The sequence below is a fragment of the Podarcis pityusensis genome, assembly GCF_964106645.2.
Source record: "Podarcis pityusensis genome assembly, chromosome: 11".
NCBI lineage: Eukaryota > Metazoa > Chordata > Lepidosauria > Squamata > Lacertidae > Podarcis > Podarcis pityusensis.
The window spans coordinates 35,773,840-35,794,456 of NC_138036.1; the positions used below are offsets into that span (position 1 = coordinate 35,773,840).

At 42.9% G+C, this 20,617-nt stretch overlaps 1 long non-coding RNA gene across 1 annotated transcript; it reads left to right on the top strand.

Moving 5' to 3' along the window:
- Nucleotides 1-291: 291 nt before the first annotated feature.
- On the top strand, nt 292-8,312 carry LOC308458571. The gene is made up of 3 exons (XR_013977568.1): nt 292-355; nt 7,425-7,537; nt 8,127-8,312. It is a non-coding gene; the product is annotated as an uncharacterized lncRNA (long non-coding RNA).
- Nucleotides 8,313-20,617: the final 12,305 nt, after the last annotated feature.

Below are 20,617 nucleotides of genomic sequence, written 5' to 3' on the forward strand. Positions count from 1 at the left end.
TTGTAGTTCAGTTGCTCACTGTGGCCTAGTAAATTTAACTCTCATTGAACTCAGTCATTCTTACTTCTGAGTAGGCATGCTTAGGGTCCAATAGTATTAGGTAAACAAACAAATTCTGCTGAACTATTCATGCTGCCTTCCACAGACACAGAAACAACATTGACTCAAATTCAGCTACAGTACCTGGGAGAAAGTGTAGTTAGAATTAATAGCAATCTTCAAAGTATAGGGTTATCTTTAGCTTGTTACTTGATTAGATATTCCTTGTTTTTCCTTGTTTTCATTTCTTTCAGCAACCAATATTTTGATCCCGGTCCTCCGTAAGAACTTGTGCACTAATCACCTACCTCTTAAGGTAAAGGTAAAGGGACCCCTGACCATTAGGTCCAGTCGTGGCTGACTCTGGGGTTGCGGTGCTCATCTCGCTTTATTGGGAGCCAGCGTACAGCTTCCAGGTCATGTGGCCAGCATGACTAAGCCACTTCTGGTGAACCAAAGCAGCGCACGGAAACACCGTTTACCTTCCTGCCAGAGCAGTACCTATTTATCTACTTGCACTTTGTGCTTTTGAACTGCTAGGTTGGCAGGAGCAGGGACCGAGCAACGGGAGCTCACCCTGTCGCGGGGATTCGAACTGCCAACCTTCTGATCGGCAAGCCCTAGACTCTGTGGTTTAACCCACAGCGCCACCTGCGTCCCTCTTACACCCAAGCTATTTCATCAATTGACCCCAATCTAATTACTCAGCAGCTGTGTCTCTACCATTTACAAGGTCCTCCTCCCACCTCTCCCTTAGCTTGGTCCTACCAACAGACATAAATCTTTAAACACAGAAGAGGAATATCTTCAGGCTCCAGGCTCCAAACTTGAATATGATATGCATATTGAGACCTGCCTGTTGTGAGGTTCATCCACCCAAGACATTAGTCAACAGATTTTGGAGATTAGCTCTCTCTTTGGATTAAAAACTAATATGGAACTCAAATACTTAAAGATAAATCTTTAATGTTCTCCCAATGAATCATTGACCATTGTGAACTGCATGAATCTGGGCCTTTGTTTCCAATTCTGTCCCCTTGCTGCCATGCATTATGTTTGCCACTAGTGTCTCAACAATGCCACAATGCCATTCATTCATCCCAGTGGCATGTAAAGATTGATGAGGCAACACCAGCTTCGCAGTTTGTTTCCTAAGGCAACTTTTTCCAGTATCTGATCTGTAACTGCCTGATGGAAAAGATGTGCAATGCCTCATGCTGCTACTATGCAGCTTAAGAGTTTTGAAAAGTTCAGGAGTTTAAGTAAGGCTTTTGACAAAGTCCCCCATAATATTCTTGTGGAGAAGCTGGTAAAATGTAGACTGGACGAGGTAACTATTAGGTGGATCTTTTGCTGGATGACTGACCGAACTAAAGAGTGTTCACTAATGGTTCCTCATCATCCTGGAAAAAAGTGACAAGTGGAGTGCCACAGGGTTCTCTCCTGGGCCCATTGTTGTTCAGCATCTTTATAAATGGGTGAAGGAATTGAGAGGATGCTCATCAGATTTGGAGATGACACCAAGCTGGAAGGGGCAGCCAATGCCACAGAAGACAGAATTGGGATTCAAGATGGCCTTGTCCAATGAACTGGGCCTAAACCAATGAAAAGATTTTCAAAATGGACAAAGATAAGGTTCTACAGCAGCAGGAAGAACCAGCTGCACAAATATAAGGTGGTGGACACCTGTCTTGCCAGTAATACATGTGCAAAGGATACTGGGGTCTTAGTAGACCACAAGCTTAACATGAGAACAGTGTGATGCAGCAGCATCAAAAAAAAAAAAAACCCAAACAAAACAAAAAACCCCACAAATACTATTCTAGGCTGCATCAACAGAAGTATAGTGAATTGAGTGGCACTTTCTCCCAGGTAAGTATGCACTGAATTGCAGTCTAAGTGATATCTTAGAAGACAGTCCCCAGGCGCCCCAAACTGCTTTTGGCGTTCCACTGAATTGAAACAATAATTAAATGCAAGACCCTTTAAAGGGGAAATTGGAGCGAGTTAGAGCAGGGTTGAATGGCACACTGCACACCAGTAGTCTTTCCTCTTTGAAAAAAGCTCTCATCCAGCACAGTCCTATGCCATATGCTTGTCTACTTTGAAGTAAGTCCCACTGAGTTCAATGGGACCTACTCCCAGGTAGGCATGTAGAGGTTTGCAGCCGTAATCACCAAACAGCTTTCTGAACCCAGGGGACAGCAAAAGCCAATCCAGACCCCTGAAACTATCAAAGCCACCTACAGTACATCATGTTGAGTGTCAATGTGTAAAACAGAATGCCAATATTAGTTTTTAAAAAACTTTGGAAAAGAGTTAAGCTCTGTCGATAACCATAAATGTCTATGTGCCAATATCTGCGAGTCTATCAATCTCTCTCTATACACATTTCAGACAGTATTAGTCTATTTGACAAATAAATGACAGAAAACTAATATCTTATTTTGATGTGGTGGTAGAAGCAGTGATAAATCAGCTCCTCTTGCCAAGAACATCTTTCTCCCTTAAAAGGACGATTCTATTAGACTTCCTTCTCATATGTATTACTTCCTAGAAATTTTCTCCAAGCCTGTCTTTTTATTTTGCAATGGTGGGGCTGTTCTCTAACAGGCAAGACCTTGTTCACAATCTGTCCCATCGCACACTGCATGCAGTGTTGATACAGTCCTCAGTATGTTGCAGTAGTAGTAGGCCGTAAAGGGAAGTGAAAATAACTGATGTTCTGCTGTTAAGGTGGCCCCAGCATGTGGCCCCCAGCAGTTCTGTAGCTATGAGGGGGCTAGCCGGGGTTTCTTGCCCCAGGTGAAGCCTCCAGAGGGGTGTCGTTGAGGTTCCCCGCCCGTCTGTGTGCATGTACACAAATGTGTGTGGAGGGTTGCCAAACTGTGTCTTTGACCTGGGTGAAATTAAGCCTAGTTTTGCCCCTGGCCCCCAGAGGGTTACCCTAGATAGAATGTGGCTCCTGGGTTGAAAAATGGGTCCCCTGTCCTTGTAGCCTTTGCCAGAGTGGCAGCTATTAGAAGGGCAACTTGGAAGCTTTGAGAACATAAAAACCTACCAGGAGCCTGGTGGGTCAGGCCAATGGCCCATCTAATCCTGCATCCCGTTCTCACAGTGGCCAAACAGATGCCTGTGGGAAGCCAGCAAGCAGGATTTGAGCACAAGAGCACTCTCCCCTCCTTTGGTTTCCAGCAACTGGTATTCAGAAGCATTGTTGCCTCCAACTGTGGAGGCAGAGGATAGCCATCATGGCTAGTAGCCAATGATAGCCCTCTCTTCCATGAGAAGAAGAGGAGGAGGAGGAGGAGGAGGAGGAGGAGGAGGAGGAGGAGGAGGAGTTTGGATTTGATATCCGGCTTTATCACTACCCGAAGGAGTCTCAAAGCAGCTAGCATTCTCCTTTCCCTTCCTCCCCCACAACAAACACTCCATTTTTTAAAAATTGTCTTGGAAATATTATTTTCCTCCAAAAATAAATAGGATACAAATGAACATAGGCCAAGTGCACAGTTAGACAAAACTGGGTCCCCTGCAGCTGCTAATCCATTTCCTCTTCCTCCTGGCCAGGCAGGAGGCTGCTCAAACTCTCCTGTGGTGGCTCTGGCACGTGGGGGTCGTATGTCCATCTGGGAAAGACCCGCTTGTAGAGGGTCATCAGCACTGTGTCCTGGGACAAAATGGAGCTGCATTGGCAACAGAACCATGGCAAGAATGACTCCAACTGCTATTGGTAGTGAAGATAAAGTGGCAGTGTATCTGGATTAAATTTAAAGCTAAAAAATGGCTTGCTTCTTTTCTGAAGTATGTGTGAAAGAAACCACATCATGTTGACATATATATAGCACTTTCCTGTGCTATGAAAATATCAGAGGGGAGGTGATTCTGGACTTTTTCTATTGTTGTGGTCTGAATGGAATTAACAGGTTTTGTTGTGTGCGTGCAATATTAGAGAAACTCCAAAGCAAACACTCTGCTTTTCTCCCCCTCTCTAATGGAACTGGAGAAATGTTTACATAGCAGCTCAAAGCTTCAGAGCAACACAAGAAAGCTAATACTTTTCAAAAAGGTGTCTGGAGACCAAAGGAAATGTTTCAACTGTCCAGCAAATGAGCCTGGTTACAGTCCCCTGACTGCTAGGGAGGTGATGATCTGATTCTTAGTACAAGCAGCAAAGTCTTTACAGTCCACCAGATTAAAGTACTGGTCAAGCCTTAGAGATCAGATATTCCCACATGAAACATAATACACCATGAAATGAGCAGAAGAGAGATGCTGAGCTTTTAACCAGCCACTCTGTGACAAGGGGGTTGAGTGTAAGCAGATGTTGCTGCTGTCTAAACAACTAAGCCCTTTGTCCATAAAGGCTCTAAGAGTTTAGATTGTAATGGACTGGTGGATAGCTTTGATTTACATGGCAAAGCCAGGGTGCTAGAAATACCCTCTTTTAAAAAAACAAAAACCTGACATACAGATAGCCATCTACTCATTTCCCTGCATCTTGCAACGTACAAGTATAGTCATTTAATTTACCTAAGAGCAAAGCAAACACTTAAGGAGCCTACTCACTAAAGGCCTGAACTGCTGTCAAAAGGTAATGGCTTAAGAGTTGGATTTTTGCCCTTAAAGCAAATGCTTTAGAGCTCGAGGATATTTGTTTGAAGCAATCTTCTCACAAGAGCCTCCTAAGTGCTGAATATTTCAAGGCACGCTCCCTGGTGCCCCTCCTCCAGCTTTCAATGCCCTTGGTTCCTTTATAGTTTTTTTTGTTCCCCACTCACTGATTGGGCCTGCCATTTTAAAACGAATGCCTCTGGCATCTATTAACACTACAGTATTGACCCTGTTCGTTGAGTGCCTGGTAGCAGAGCACAGTCCTTTAAGCTCATTCTTAAGGAGTCAAATTAGCTTCCACGAGACAAGTGCAAAGTCAGAGCTTTTGGAATTCTAATGATGTGAACAAATCTAAGGACAATCCGCCCCCTCTCTGTTCCCCTCTGTGATGGGGTGCCTGTACACTGAGCCACTATCAGGAAAGGAAGGTTTGTTGCGTCTTCCATATCACCATCAGCTCTTTCTTGCATCTGGATACAAGTCACTCAGTAGAGCAGGAATGGGGAACCTGTGCCGTCCTCATGTTGTAGGACTCCAACTCCTATCAGCCTCACGCAGCATAGACAACGGTCCAGGGTGATGGGAGTTGAACAACATCTGGAGGGCCACCAGTTCCCCATCTCTCCACCAGGGCATGTTAGCTGGGAATATGCATGGCAATGCATGGGCCACTTGTTCATGGCAATCACCCGGTATTCTGCAGTAAGCGTGCATGTGTGGTGGGAGTAGGGGTAGTGGTAGAGTACTCTAGGGCCCTTGGGCTATCCCTTTGATCTCAGGCAGCTGTGTGCACATGGGGATGGCTAGTGCTCCTTTGGCTTTTGCCTAGTAGGTACATAGAACATAGAAGCAGAAGGCATTCTATTCGTTCAAAAGAAACACTCACATGTAGAGTAATGTAGAGCCTACCTGAGAATGCTGTAGGAATAAGGGGGAGGAAAAGCACAAATGCTCACCTATGTAGTTTTGTAGTAGCACACAAAAATGCTATACTCCAATTGTGGTGCCTTCACTCCATTTCACAAGATCTTCTGCATCTAAAGAGAGGCAGTTCTACATTATGTCGGGTTTCAAGTTTGTGCAGCAAATAATAGGCTTTCACTGTAGATGGTATAGTAGCAATAGCAAATGATATTTCATTGGCATTGATACATAATATAGTCTCTTAAACAACACATCTGGATCTGAGAGTATTCCCTCTGTGCAAATGTTATGGCTCATTTACAACATACATGAAGAGAAAAATGATCACATAATTTCCCAGCAAAACAATAATGGTGTCATGATTAATCATTAAGATTGCTGTGATTGATCTAAAAGTCCCTATACCATATGTCTATCGAAATTTCTGACTACAGCAAGACAGATTCAGATTTGTTGTATGAACAAGTCACTTGAAAGAAGCATGAACCAAGCATTTCAGGTGAAAAATTCCAGGGTTAATTTACATATAAATTTAGGTGTGCAATCCACAGACCTATTTGCATCTGAGGCTACTGTTCTCAGTAGTGGCAGATGAAGAGATGCACAGACACAGGACACCTTGCTCTACCCTGGTTACCAATGAGAGAGGCTTGCTTAGTTATATGTGGGACTGCTGCCCTAAAGACTGAAGTCCTAAAAAAAATTCCTCTAGAGTGATCCCATTAAAGTCAGTGGAATTTCATAAATTTTGGGAGAAATTGAGTCACTGCGAGGAAGAGTCATGACATGGTGGTCAAGCACATGTGCTGCATACAAAAAGTTCCAGGTTCAATCCCTGGTATTTCCAGGTCGGGCTGGGAAGACACATGTATGAAACCTTGGAGAGCCCCTTCCAGTCACTGTCAACAAAACTGAGTTAGATTAACCAATGGTCGTACTCAGTAGAAGGAGCTTGCTATGCTTCTATGCCACTGTCTGGGAATGGCCCAGTAGCTGGAAGTCTTGGGCTGCAGTATACATTTTGTTCAGGAACTCAGTATAAGGGGCCAAATCACATAATCCTGTAAGCACACAAGAGCTACTTGCCCCTCCTGTTGCCCTTGATCTTTATTCTTCCCATCCTAAGCTATCACTTTAGTTTCTCTAAAGTTGAAATCATGTGATCACTTTTGTACACACACAAAAAACCAGATAGTCCTTCAACACTCCAGATTCCTAGGCAGGGATTCCTACCCACCTACCAGAATGGCCAGCAGGGGTGAGAAAGTTCAGAATCTGGTCTACCCACAAGATCCATACCTCTTGTTTCATATCTGTGCATTTCATTTTCATTAAAATCTGATTGCCTGGTGTTAAAGTATTTTCTTCAGGAACAATTTATGGTGTTGTGTAGGCATAAGCAAAATGGGTTAGAATCGCCATGTAATGTGGATTTAAGATTCATTTTCTCACTCAGTCAAATTCCTAACTAGCTTAGAGGGACTATTCTGCGCTGAGCGAAAATGCTCCGAGTGTTTACCTTGTTTGCTGATTCTAAAATGCTGTCAAATTCAGATGGTCTTGGTGAATTTGGAATTGTCCATGTCACAGCCCACCTCAATATTTGGCAGTAAACAAATACGTTGAGTGTTGGTTTAAAATCTCCTGACTTGAATTCTCAGACAAAACAAGGTCAAAGAACAAATAATGCACCAGATAAACTAAGAGCAAAGGTCAATGGTTTCTAATGCTGGGTGATCAATATGCAAAGCTTTGGGATTTTGTTGGCATGCGGGGTGGGAGAAACGCACATCTTATAGGTCGGATATTTCCAAAGGGACCTTCTTTTAAACTATTTCTTTCAACAGACAAACACCTTCTAAACAACAAAAGCCTTGAAGTCTATGGCACAAGAGACATGCAAAAGTCATTAAGGCTTATCCCAAGAGACCTTCTGGAGTTGCTTCACATTGGAGTGGGTGTAAGTCTGCTTAAAATTAAATTACCTTAAAATAAAGTTAGAGCGCTAAGCAATATCCTGCCTTCAACCCAGCAGGGTTTCCCGTGAGAAAAGAAAGTAGGCAAAGAGAGCTTAGACAGACAGACAAACATATTTACCCCTAGGTGGAAGGTACAAATTAAATTAGCTTGCCACAAAAGGGGGATGTTTTCTCCTTCTGTTCAGATGTCATGGTAGTGAGGAAACATAGTCTTGGGGCCAAGAAAAATGGCACAGATGCATTCATCTAAACTACCATTCATCCTGTTCCAAGGTCTAAACAGCACACATAAAAGAACAGCGCTGTTGAGCTACTTCCTCTCCTTAGTTACCAAGTGGGGGCTTGCACAGGAATAGGGGAGCAGAGGGTGCTGATTTTTCCAGAAGGTTTCGGTGTTGCAATGGAGAGTGATTGAAGAGGTTATCAACCTGATGAAACCTGGAGTAAGAATATCACAAATAAACCTTGATTTCGTACTTTGTGGTGAGTTTCTTTTTCTTTCCTTCTTCTTTTCTTGTTCTGTGGGGCTACAATTCAATTCTCTCTCTCTCTCTCTCTCTCTCTCTGCAGCTGAAAACAATACAAGCACTACTTCCTGAGTCAAGTATATCTTTTATTGTGCCTCATTAATATGCATGTTTTTGGCACTCAGTTGGGTTCAGCTGGTATGCTTTCCAGTATCTCATTCTTTATTTATATGAGACTGGGAGGTGTGACCTATGGAGCCAGTTGGCTGTCATGAATTGGAATATTCATTAAGCCTTGTGAATTATGCATCTGATGCTTATAATACTGTGATCAACACTGGATGGTGCCAGAACTCTGAGCTACTTCCTGTTAGGTGGAAGGCTCTGCAGCTGGGTCAAAAAGTGCATGCGCTCCGTGCCCTTTGGAAATAAAGCTGAACGACTGTGTATTTCCAGCACTGGGATGCCATAGGGGTTTTGTGACTTGGGTGTGAGAAAATATTATTGGGGGCTTCTCTCTCTCTGCAACCCCAGTCAAATGGTGCTGTCTGGTATTTCATCAATTTCCACCCCCAAAACAAAACCTTTATGCCATATTTATAGTATGTTTCTTATCACTTGGTACAGAATGTTGGGCACAGCAACAGAAATTACCTGCACCAAAGAAGTGTCGAGTCTTGAGAGCCAGTTCAGTAGAGTATTGGACTAGGATGAGATGACCTAGGTTCAAATCCCCAATCGGCCAGGAAGCTCACACTGAGTGGCTTGCATCAGTACCTGTCTCTGCTGCTTGACATGTTTGGGGGCAAATGATGGAGCCACCTTGCTGAAGCTAAGCAGGTTTGAGGCTGGGTCCTGGGCACTCTACGTATGCCACCTTTGGTTTCATTATGGAAGAAAGAAGTGGAGACTTAACAATAATTAAAACATAATAGGAACATTGAATAATAGGAACATTTAAAAGTGACAGTGCACATAATACAGAAGGCCTAGGTTCAATTCCTGCTACTTTCAATTTAAAAAGATGACATGAAAGCCCTTTCTGAGACTCAGGAGAGTTTAAAGTGCTTTCCTATTTATATATGTTTTAATTGTTTTTATATGCAGTTTTTAAAACTGTTTATATATGAGTAACTTTTATATGTAAATCACTTTGAGGTGCTTCACGAGAAGTGATTTATAAATAAAATAATTGTTATTACTGTTGTTGTTGTTGTTACCAGTCAGAATATACAATACTAGACTAGATGGGGAAATAGCTTCCTATGTTCCTGCTTCTACAGCTGTCCCTACAGTTGCATCCGGGTGAGTAACTTCACAGTGTTTTGTGGTTTGCTGTGTTGCAAAACAATTTGTGTGTGTGAGTGTTTTCAGGTTGGGGTGGGATTGCTCACATTATTGCGCACTGAGAATGGATTTAGATGTGAGGCAGAACAATCAGATGACCACTTTGCCTTGAACATAAGAATAGGCCTTCTGGATTAGGCCAGTTACTCATCCATCCAACATCCTGTTCTCACAGTGGCCAACGTACACCCACCTATAAAATTCACTCTGAATTCATCACATGCATAGAGCCAGGTGGGGTGGTATGAATCAGATCTCTGACTGAAAAGTGGTTGGTTCCATATTTGCTGCTCTTCCTCTGCAAATAAATGTTTTTCATATAAACACTTTCCCCTCATAAATTGCTTGAGAAAATTCCACTTGTGTCAAGACTACATTCCTGTCAACCTTGGTATGTCTATATTGCCTTTTCATTAAAAGCCACTGGTTTGATTGTTTTCAATGTAATAAATAAGTGAACTAGAACAGGGATATCTTTGAAATCTGCATTGTTTGAAATGTAGTGTGTTTCACTCTTAAAGAATACTTGTAGCAGAAATAAGATTTTTTAAAAGGCTCGGCACAGGGAGATTAATGAAGGAGTTTAATAGCTTTAGTAATACCAATAACCATACAAGTCTTAAAGCAGAGACTTGCTGCCTTATGACCTATAGTCCTGAGGGTTTATAGTTCCAGGATGACCCCATGCAAGCTGAAACTGTAGAATGGTCCTTTTGCATGAAAATAACTTCATATTTGGTTGAAGCAAGAACTCTTCAGAGTCAGCATTCTCAACACCAATATGAGCAACAAACTCTCCGACATAACTGCCAAAGGTGAAGAGCGATTAAAAAAACAAAATATGTTGAGATAAAATATGAAAAGTACAGCTTACAGCATAATCTATAGTCACATTATTGTGCTTGATGGGTCCTGTAGCCAGGCCTGGCCAAGCCATAGATGGGCTGATCTATATAAAGGTCATAGGTGAGCCCTGTGTAAAATGGCATTGTTTACAGGTTTTTTAGTAGAGAGATTAGCTGTCACTTATTTTCACATACCTAACTGAAGAGCTTTAAAGGTTCCCAGTGAGAGCATGCTCTCTTCTCTTTCTCAGCCTGTCACATCCTTGTCAGTTTCAATAAAATTACTTACCTGAATTATGCAGATGAGCTTTTGTTGTGTCCAGCACCCATCATTGTTCCTCTCCACTACAGCTGAAACTTCTAGCAGGCTTCTTGCTTTTACTGTCTGATTCTAGCACTCCTTAGGTCAAGACCTTTCAACCTCAGGGCTTGACTTATGCCACAACCATTTGACAAATCGCCCAGGCCCTCACAAAAGCTGGTTGAGCTCCAGAGTGAGTGCTCTCTATGCACCACTGTTCCTCAGTTTTGACATTTCCTTCTCACTTTGCCCTTCGGTGATTAGACAAAAGAAGAAAAAGACATTTGTGTCCAAGGAATGCTTTCATTTGAGACGTGATAAATGGGAATCCTTTCCAAGAAGTCGTGGTCTCACTCTATGGCAGAAAGTTCCTTCACAAGAATTTCGAGATGTGAAACTTGCCCTTTAAAACACACTTTTAAGCCTAAACCCTACATGAATTGTTCACTGGATCTTTTTTGGCCTTCCCCTTCGTTCCATGTTCCAAACTTTGTAATAGACTACCTACTCATGATAACCTGGCAAGGAATTGCTACATCAGATGAATGAGAAAGCAAACCTTTTAATATAAATTAAGATCCTGAGAAGGGGCCTGCTGCAGTAGACCAAGGGTCAACCCATCCAACATCCTGTTCCCAGCAGTCTACAGAATGAGGCTTCGGGGGGACCCTCACGCAACGCAAGGACGCAGCTTCCTCCATAGTAGCTGGTATCCTCAGACCTGCAGCAAAATCCATGTCCACACCATACATTAAAGCACATGGCTTCTCCCAAAGAATCCAGAGAATTGTAGTTTACTTCTCACAGCAATACTGTCCCAGCACCCTTAACAAACTACAATCTCCAGGATTCCTTGGGAGAAGCGATGTGCTTTTAATTTATGGTGTGGAAACATCATAGTGTAGAGCAAGTATCCCCAAACTCGGCCCTCCAGATGTTTTGGGACTACAACTCCCATCATCCCTGACCACTGGTCCTGTTAGCTAGGGATGATGGGAGTTGTAGTCCCAAAAACATCTGGAGGGCCGAGTTTGGGGGTGCCTGGTATAGAGTGTTCCCCTTTCATGATATTCTGTCCCAATCCCTCTGCCACCCAGTTTCCCATCCCCCCTCTTAACTGTCAGTCAACATTCTGGGCTCAGGTACTCATTGGGCTATGTTTATACTTCTGCAAAACTTTGGGACTCTAGTTGATTCCTCTCTCTTCTGCATGGGTGGTTCCGCTTTGGCTACCTAAGCAACAAAGCAGCCACAGTCCTAAACATTAAGAACAGAGAGGATGAAACCACCTCTGAACATTGAGCCTACAGCCACTGATTAACTTCTTCCCCAGACGGAAAGACATCAAACAAGTTAAAATGTAATAGGGGTGGTCAAAATTTATTAAAGTGATGCCATTAGTAACTTTCTTTTCAATGATGTGTCTATGAACCAAAAAGAACTTGTAAGCAAGGACTTCAGAGTAAAATGCAGTAAAGGACCCAGGAGTCTTTTCAACCCGTTTGCACTCTTGGCATGCACAATATGCATTTGCCCAGAAACACACACAAAAAGTTTGTGCATCTGCTTTTTAGTTAGTCACACTCTTGCTATGGCTAATCTCTCTTTGATTCCCCCCCCCCTTTTGTTTTGGTGGCACAGCATTAACTGGAGTGTTGCCAAATCAAATCACCAAATAACCCAAATTACTTTTATGAACCACTAGCACGTCCTACAGAGGAACTCTACAAAGCTAACCCAAGAACCAGTTTTTAGGCATGACAAATAAATCCATTGAAACTAAGGATCAACACACAGCACACACACAATTGCTTAATAATTCATTACAGGCAAGATTCTTTACCAGATTCTCCTAGTTTTAAACACTACAGTCCCCTGATACCTTTTAAAACTTTTTCTTGCACTTACACACTGGTGAAAAAGGGGTTACTGTTGAACTGAGAAAGTTTTGTCTTCTCTTTCTGCCCATCCTTGCTTTTCCTCTACAAAGTGTGTGAACAGAACGGGAAAATATAGGGTTATTTGTCAAACCACAAATGAATTCTTTTAATTTGTCGTGCTTTATAGGCTTTACAAGAACAAGGGTGTCTTTAGAAGTTTAGCATAGGTATGCATTAGACTAACATCCTGATGCCTGCAATAAGGCACCCGTAGGCCAAATATCCTGGATGCATTCCACTTAGCAGTTCCTTTCCACTGCACACAAATGCATTCAGTGGGGAGAAGGAAACCATGGGAACTCAATTGGTCAAACTTTAACTAATATACTATATAGTTAGATGATTGTTTCAGTTAACTGGCAAGAGCCAAGCTACGTGTCCGAACATGCAGGAAATACACACACTGCATAATAAATTTACAACCTGAAGGCAACATCCTGAAGTCCATTCCCAGGCCAACTTAACAGGGATGCCTGCAGAGGTTCTACTTGAAGAAGCCTCTTGTTTTCTGTCTCAATTGTTTGTAATTAGGGGTAGAAGGAACTGTAAGTTTTTGTCGTCTCTGTTTCTCTTTTTTTCAGGTTTCTGAACCAATTTGCAAAAATAAAAAATAAATTGCACAAATTTCTTCTAAGAAACACATTTTTGTATGCAGTTTTGGCTAATGTCAGGGCTGGTCCCAGACGTTTTGGCAGCAGAGGCGAATTTGAAATTGGCAGGGGTGACCCCCTGCCCATTGTGGTTTGTTAAGGGTGCTTTTTTTGAGGATCCTTACACACACACACACATCACAATGTTGATCCTTGCTCCCCCTTTCTTTCCAATGCTGATCTTCACTCCTCTTTTTCCCCAAGCTGATCTTTGCTCCCCTCTTGTTTCTGATGCTGATCTTCATTCTCTCTTGTCACTGCATTTCTCTCTTCCCTGACAGAGGGAAACACAGTGGCTGTGAACCAACCCTCTTCCCCAACCTGGTGCTCTCTAGATCTTTTTTACCACAACTCCAATCAGCCTCTGCCAGCATGACATTTTGGATGTCTCCCAAAATGAAGAAGATAAGTTAGGCGTCCTGCCTCACACTTCATTCAGTTTTTAAAGAAGAGGCGTGTCTACCGGGGGGGGGGGGGTTCTACATTCCTACCCTGCTTGTCAGATAAGGAAACAAATAGATAATGTGTATGCTGAAACTGCTAAAACACCAGCCTCCTACTGAAGTAGGGATAAAGCAAGTAGAAGGTACTCCAAAACAACCTGACATGGTGTTTGAGAATTAATGAACTGTTGGAAAGTATAACATATACCATGCAGATTAGGAGTCTAGTTCATTAAAACAGCCACATACAGACTTGGGAGGATCAATAAGGAGTAAGGCAAGTTTTCTGGATGGGGTGCCAACTTGAATAAAATATTTGGGGGCCCCAGGTAAGTCCCATCCTGCATAATTGATCACATGGTGCAGTGTACACACACCATTTGAATGGCAATGCCCATCAACTGGGGCATTGCACCCCCACAAATATTTTAGGGGGGGCAAAGACCCCTCAACCCCTAGGAGTTGGGTCCTATGTTTCTGGATATTTTTGTGTTGCGGAAAACAAAATGGCATCTCTAACTAGGTGGTACAGTTGGAAGACTAAAGATCATGGGAAGGGCTATAGCACAGAGATAAACAAGGAAAGGCCACGGAGAGCTTTAAAGAAAAGTTGAAAACATTTGTGCAGGATACAGAATTGACACAAGAGCTAGCCCCATCCCATAATCTTCTGGGAGGAGACTAATGGTGACCAATGTTCTCTCCTGCTCCCTCTTGCTCTGCAGTTGTCCTCATGGGGAAAAAATGAAATGGCCAAAGGCAATGAAACCACAAGGGCCCATAGTTGAGAAGCATCACTTGTTCTGCATTATAGAGAGATGTGGATTATTTTGATAGCAGAGTTCTGAATAAAGTTGAGAGGACTGAAGAATAACAATGGGCAGGCAAAAGAGAAAAGTTAAAGTCATCAACGTGAGTGTCAACCACAGCATGAACCAGAGTTTTAGCCAAGGGAAAGAGAGATAAAAAGAGTGGTAAGGTTACCACCAAGTAGCGTGACTTGGTGACAAGTTAAACACGGCGTACAAAATAGAGGGCGGAATCAATGCTAATGCCAAGGCTTCATGTCCAGTCATCAGGATGGGTGACGGAGACAAAAGGCTCAAATGAGGGAAGAAGGCTTAGGAAGAAAACTGAGCAGAACATGTCACATTTGAGAAGTCAATGAGATGCCTACATACAAATGTCAGTTGACTGAACACATGTGTGGAAGTCTGTGCAGACATGACATGAAAAGTTGAAAGTTTTCACCATATAAGTGGTACTGAGAGTGACAGGATTATATGAGGCTGCCTAGAGAAAATAGAAGGTGACAAAGAACAGGTGGCAAAGAACAGGGCCAGGATTAAACTGAACAAAGAGGAAAGACTGTGGAGGTTTCTCCTGTGATAACACTATCTCTAGTGATATCACACCAAAGGATGATCAACAAATTAAAATCATACAGCACCTACCACAATGAATTTCACTTCTTTGAACAGGCATGAAAACACTCATCAAGTCATCCACCCAGAAAGCTATTTTAAAGTGGTCCATAGGCTACAAATGAAAGTCCATATAGTATTTATAATATTCAGAAATCTTCATGGAACAAGAGGATTCCATCAGTGGATGCAACAGAAGTGGCGAGGTGGGTAGATTTTGTGAGAGCACAAGACAGCTTGCTTATCTTGCTTGAACCTAAGTCAAACGGCAAAAAAACTTCTCACAATAGCAATAATGTGTGTCTGCTCACTATATACAAGTTTGTACTCATCTTTCAATTTATTGCAAGTGAAATGTGATACCACTGAAGCACACAAAAGCTGAGTAATTTGCATCTCAAATAAGCGATGCTGTTAATTTTTACACAAAGTTTAGCATGAAAAAATACAATATGTGCAAAAACACCGGGAATATACATGTTAAATAGGGGTCTGACAAAAAAAGAGTTCCACACTAATTGCTGTACCCGCCGTGCCCACTTATACCGTCACCCCTCTTATTCTAGTAATAGAAGCTGAAGATTGCCAGCCATTAAACACTGTTAGCAACTGTGGCTAATGCAAAAAGCATTTTTATTAGTTACACTCAAGTCCCATCAAATCTTTAATTTGTATTGCTGGTTTTCTCCCCTTTGATCTCACGCTGCATTTCTGAGGGAGGGGTAGTAAAGAAGAGCAGAAAGAAGCAACAACATATATATATTAAGAAGAGTAAATGTGAATTGAAGAGTGGGGGGTGAGAAAATTGGCTGAAATAAGGAGAATTCAAAATAATAAGTGAAAACTTTAGATTGCTTCCAGATTTTTTAGGGGGGGGGGGGCTTAACACTGCAAACGGATCATGAGCAGCAGTAGCCCCACTCTTGAAGGGTTTGGATCTGGCATATTTAACACCAGCTTAATTCAAGATGTCATAGATTGCACTAGCTTTCCACACTTAGGATTTCTTCCTAAAAGTCTTATCCAGGTGAGCTGATGCATAAATTTATTAGGACAGTAGTGCTTGGAGATATTATATACAACATTCCCTAAACCAAATTTGATTTGTGCAAGGACAGGGCAGTGCCTAGCTTGCATACCTGTGCCTGCTGAATAAAGAAAGGCTCCATGAGAATTATTAGTATTATTTATAAGATTTATATACCGCCCTTCATCATAAGGGCAGTTCAAGTTCACAGAATAAAATAAAAGTAAATAAGTAAAACAAAACAGCAAAACAATATTCGCCGCCCCCCTTCCCACTGACACATTTAAAAATTTGTAGAATATTAATCAACCCAAGGTCTGGTTGCAGAAGAACCTTATCGCCTGGCACCTAAAAATATATAATGAAGACACCAGGCAAACCTCTCTGGGGAGAGCATTCCACAAACAGGGAGCCACTACAGGGAAGGCCCGTTCTCGTGTTGCCACCCTCCAGACCTCATGAGGAGGCACACGAAGAAGGGCCTCAGATGATGAACACAGAGCCCAGGACGGTTTATATGGGAAGAGGTGGTCCTTGAGGTATTCTGGTCCTGAGCTGTTTAAGTCTTTATAGGTCAAAACCAGCACTTTTAATTGGTCCTAAATTAAATTGGTCCTGACTAATTGGTAGTCAGTGCAGTTGGGCCAGGATTGATGTAAAAGTTGTGGGTGTGTAATTTTGTGTGGATCTTAGTTTAGAGCAGTGATGGCCAAACTTGGCCCTCTAGCTATTTTGGGACTACAACTCCCATCATGCCTAGCTAACAGGACCAGTGGTCAGGGATGATGGGAGTTGTAATCCCAAAACAGGGATGATGGGAATTGTAGTCCCAAAACAGCTAGAGGGCCACGTTTGGCCATCACTGGTTTAGAGCCAATGCCTCGTTTGTCCATACAGCTAGGCTGCTGGGTGGAACTCAATAGCCTTCTGAATCTGAGATGTGGGCACTCAGCATAGAGGAGCACAGCTCATCAGTGGCTGTGAGCCTTTGACTCAGAAGCATATATCATTGATTTCATCGGAATGCACTTCCTTTCCAGCAAAAATGATTACTATCGGTGGCTGGGCAAATCTTTGGCTGATTTGCTGTGAGCAGGGCCCTGTGTATGACGCTCTTGTGTTTAAAAGAATTTCCTTCATATGCCTTTACAATTTTCTCATGGTTTCATCCTGGGAAATTTCTGTAAGAGGAAGCAGAAACATTTAAATGGCACAGGCTGGGATTTATAAACTGCCTTTTGAAGAAAGCTGAGAGAACTTCCATTTCCACAATAGCTCGTGAGAGTGGTGATGACGAAGCCCAGCTCATAACAACGTGCTTAGCTCACTTCTCTTGCCCTGCTAGTTATTCATTTCATTTTCCCATCATTGGAAAAGAGTCCTATTGCGGCTAACAGCCTGATCCCAACAATCTGTGAAATCTCCAGCAAGGAAAATGAGCAGCTTGCACCACTGCAAGTTCACAGCAGCGTCCTGTCACAGAGCCATCCTCTAAGAGGAAACATTCTTGGCTTTAAAGGAGACTCCCCCAACCAGGGGCTCTTCAGATGTTTTAGACTACAATTCCCAGCACCCAAGTGGGGAAAAGCTGTTGATAACCAAGGCAAGGATCAGGGTTTGTGCAGCCTTCAGAAGCCCATCGGATGCTGATTAAGTAGATGGGATTGCCCCCATCCCATCCAATCCTCACACACTAAGGTGGGAATAAAAGCCCTTATTTGGCCACTTTTAATCTTATGGGGACAAGAAGGGAAAAGGGCTGCCAGAGTAATACACCAACACTAGGACTATGGCTGAGTTCTGTCAATGACAGAGGTATGTCCCTTAGTTCGGCAGTTTTCAGACTAAATCTGACTGCTATGGTATAAAAAAATTAAAGGGCTTTTTACTGGTGCTTCCCCCACCCTTAGGCAGACAGTTAAACTGTATATAAAATGGCCAGTGTAATGGGATGACGTCATCTTAAAATAAAGCCACCCAAACCATTTTTAAAAAATCACTTTTGCAATTTTCATTATGTTGTATATTATATGTTCTGTCAACGGTACAATGCAATACTGTGCAATCATGACAATTCTTTGTAAATGTAAAGGTCATCGAGTAAAAGCCCCACTGCATTCACTCATGATGGATCAGGGCCAAAAACAGCTGAATAAAGCTACAGAAGAAACATATTCTGAAGATGGGAAAGAACTACTTTGAATGACCTAGTAGTTCGTGTCCTTTTGTAGCTAAAAAGGGATTAATACAAATTAGGAAAAATGTGTATCATCACTACTGTTATTGTTAGCCGTTACTTTTTCCTGAGTATTTCCTTTATTTTATTTGGCATGCAGAAATTTCAGGATATTAAAGCTCTTCATAAGGAGACAAAAGACCTTATATTGACACTTTTTGTAATCCCCTTAACACCCACCATGTCTCTTGGAATTCTGGTTAACACACACACCCTCCCACAAAATGACAGCGCTGCTTTTTATTAAAAAAAACCCCTCTGTTTAGTATTTACAACTACATTAATATAAAAACTACAAAAGCAAGACCAGCTCTGCAATGAGGCAGAGTAAGGCAGCTGCCTTAGGTGGCAGATGCTGAGGTGCAGGCAGGGGCCAGAGCTGTGAGTGACATGTGGTTTGCCCTGTAGCCTCTACACTAGCCTGCTGCCTTCAAGCACAGTGGTAGATACTGTAATTTCACCAATATTGGACTAAGATTCAGCTACCAGTCCAGCTGGCTTCTTTATGTGCCTTGGGAGAGGGCGCCATCTTGTCCTTTGCCTCAGGCAGTGGCGTAGCGTGGGGGATGCGGGGGGGCTGGCCGCACCGGGCGCAACATCTGGAGAGGGCACGCTCGCACTCGCAGCTCTCTGCCCCTACCTGGCTCACTCACTCTCTCTCACTGCAGTGCTGGCTGTGCAAATCCGATCCAAGCCGCTGGGTCGCCGCCCACTGTGGAGGGGGTGGGTGCCAGGCGTGCGGTGCGGAGAGAGAGCGAGGGACTATCTGGGGGAGGGACAGTGCATCGGCCGCCCAGCGCAGCGCTGAGCGCGGGAGAGAACCACACCAGACCAGACCAGGCAGCAGCAAGAAGAAGCTGGCAGCGGCGGCAGGTTAGGGGTTAGGGGGCGCAAATTACTTGCCTTGCCCCGGGTTAGGGGGCGCAAATTACTTGCCTTGCCCCGGGTGCTGACAACCCACGCTACACCGCTGGCCTCAGGCAGCAAAATGTCTTGAGCCTGCCCTGTACAAAATGACTTAGAAATCCTCCAGTTCCATTAAAGCAATTAGAATACATATAAATAGACATATAACTTTGCTGTGATTTACATTGGATAAATCACTGCCAGATTAAAGTTGAATCAATACTGAGGAGTATCTCTCCCCAAATAGTCCTGCTCATGCCTTATGATATTTGGACAAGGTTATTCTCTGCGTACCACTGTCTCTGATGCACATTATGTGGTGATGTGAGAAAGGACCTTTACTGCAGCGGCTCCCCATCTGTTAAATGCTCTCCCCTTGGAAGCACACTTGGTACAAACATTGTCAAATACAGACTTACCTACCTGCCTAATCAGAGTTTTAGTGTAGCACCAACAGCCTGCTGTTATTTTACCTGCTTTTGTTGTGAACTTGGGCATTTAATGTCGCCAGTCTCATGCCATGGAAAATTCTTCCAACAGAGATTGGAGGAATCTTGCTTCTGACTCAGGCATCTGTAGAATAATTTTTCATGTCGACGAGCCTATGCAATCATTTAAATGAATAGCCAGTCATTTTAATTATGGTTGTGTATTGCTTTAAATGGTTTTTATATTACAGTACACTCCTGGCTTTTAATGACCGGGGGAATATAAAAATATTTTGATAAATATACTCCAGCTTTATGGCTATTTTTATGTAAATTTGTGGGATCTGTATCTTGTACCCCAACCTGGGTTCTGAGAATGAAGGGTGGGGGTTATAAGTATTCTTAATACACAAGCAAATCAAATATAAATCAAGGCCATTTCTCTCCAGCAGACTTTCTTTGCTTCTTTTATTTTGTCTCCTCAGTCAGTTTTGATCTGTGTTTTCCCGTACATCTGCTGTCTAGTCCAAGAATGCTCCAGGTCCTCCCACCCGTCTTCTGCAGAAGCAGTTCTGCAGAATGTGGCAGGCTGTAGAGGCAAAATGCTCTGCAATGTGAAGTGAAACAGCTGCCTGTAATCACTTGCACAAGCGAAGACTTCGGGGCTTTGGTTTCAGTCCTCATCTGCCTGGAATCTTGCATTTCCTGTGTCCAGATCAAGTGTCAGAGACAATGCAGATGCCGTATTCCTGGTTTCATTGCGCCGGGCCTTCTCTTTCATAAGTGCTCTGCACACTTTTTAAGTTGATAGTGTTTTTGGGAGCCTTTGCTCAAAGTCAAGTTAAGTGTCATCCCTTCAGAAAGAGGTATGTGTATGCACAATGCATGCTTTGGAGCCATTTCTCCAGCCAAAGGGAGGGGGTGATTAATGGAGAAGTTACATTGCTCACCAATAGGGAGGAAGAAGCCCCTCGGAATGTCAAGTACATACAGCTGCTTGCAGCAAAGAGAATTTCATTCACCTCATTTCCTTAATGCACCTTGACC